The following is a 1364-nucleotide window of genomic DNA, read 5'->3' as shown; positions in this document are numbered from 1 at the left end:
GGTGCACACCGATTTCACCTGGGTGCGCGCGCAGCACCTCGGGCGCACCGGGGTGCGCGCACAACGCCCGGGTTGCACCGTGGCCTGTGTGCTCGGGGCGCCTCGGGTGCGCGCTCGGTGTCGCCCCCGCGCGCGCGGTAGTGCGGGCAGCGCACCCCGGCCCGGCCCGGCCCCGACGAGAACGCAAACGGGCAAAAGGTTTATTCAAATAGCATTGCGACGCCCGGCGAAAAACTAAAAAAGGGTGCAACACCGGGACTTCCCGGGAGGTCACCCATCCCAGTACTACTCCGGCCCAAGCGCGCTTAACTGCGGAGTTCTGATGGGATCCGGTGCACTAACGCTGGTATGATCGCACCCGTTATGAGCTTGTCGCAGTGTGTACTTAGCAAACCGCGACCCACGTGCGAATCCACCCCGGCCACCCACCCCCGTCGAGGTGCACACCCTCCCTCGCGAAGTGCGCCCCGTTCGCCAAGTGTGAGCCCTGCCCGGGTGCGCGCACCTTGCTAGGGCGTCGGGTGTGCACCCGGCCCGGCCTACGTGCGTGCACCTGGACGGGGCGTCGTGTGCGTGCAGTGTCCCGTCTGCAACGCGGTGCCCACACACCACCTCGGGCGCAACGACCTGCGCTCACATGTGGGCCGAGTGCACCTTGGTGCATGTTCGGGGCGCCTCGGGTGCACGCTCGATCTTGCCCCGGTGCACCAAGGCGCTCGGTTTGCCCCGGGTGCGCACTTGGTGCAAGGTGGGCACCCAAAATAGGGATCAAGCACCAAAACACAAGTTTCGGGATGCAAAATGGGACCCAAGGACCACAAATGCGTTCCAAGACCCATGATGGGTCCACGAGAACAAAAATGTGTTCCGAGACTTAATAAACAAATATTGGGTTTTAGGAGAAGAAACATGCTCTGATGCCCAAAACGAGAATCGACCCCGAAAAGGCCACAGGCCAAAAGTGGGATGCGAGACAAAAAAAAATGGGACCCGAGGACCAAAATTGGGTTCCCAGGTCGAAGACAGGGCAACCGGACAAGAAACGACCTCTAAGGCTCGAAATGAGTCCCGACGACTAAAACTTGACAAGAAGCACCCATCAGGCACCCAACTCGACACCCATGGGATGCCGACCCACCCGGGCTTCCACCTAGCACACCTTGGCACCCACCCACCCTCGCACCCAACCTCGCACCCAACTTAGCACCTTTGAACCCACATTGGCACTCACCCTGACCCTGGCACCTTGGAACCCACATTGGCACTCACCTTGACCCTGGCACCCACCTTTGCACTCACCTTGGGACCCACCCTGGCTCCCACCTCGGCACCCACCCAGACACCCACCTTGGTTCCTTGGCACC

General features: G+C 61.7%; 1 non-coding gene across 1 annotated transcript; it reads right to left on the bottom strand.

Moving 5' to 3' along the window:
* Positions 1-241: 241 nt before the first annotated feature.
* On the bottom strand, positions 242-360 carry LOC131863397 (5S ribosomal RNA). The gene has a single exon (XR_009362318.1). It is a non-coding gene; the product is annotated as a 5S ribosomal RNA (ribosomal RNA).
* Positions 361-1364: the final 1004 nt, after the last annotated feature.

Source organism: Cryptomeria japonica, unplaced genomic scaffold (genome assembly GCF_030272615.1).
Source record: "Cryptomeria japonica unplaced genomic scaffold, Sugi_1.0 HiC_scaffold_61, whole genome shotgun sequence".
NCBI classification, from domain to species: domain Eukaryota; kingdom Viridiplantae; phylum Streptophyta; class Pinopsida; order Cupressales; family Cupressaceae; genus Cryptomeria; species Cryptomeria japonica.
Note: the sequence above shows the minus strand (reverse complement) of the source record. Positions and strands in the feature narration are given on the sequence as shown.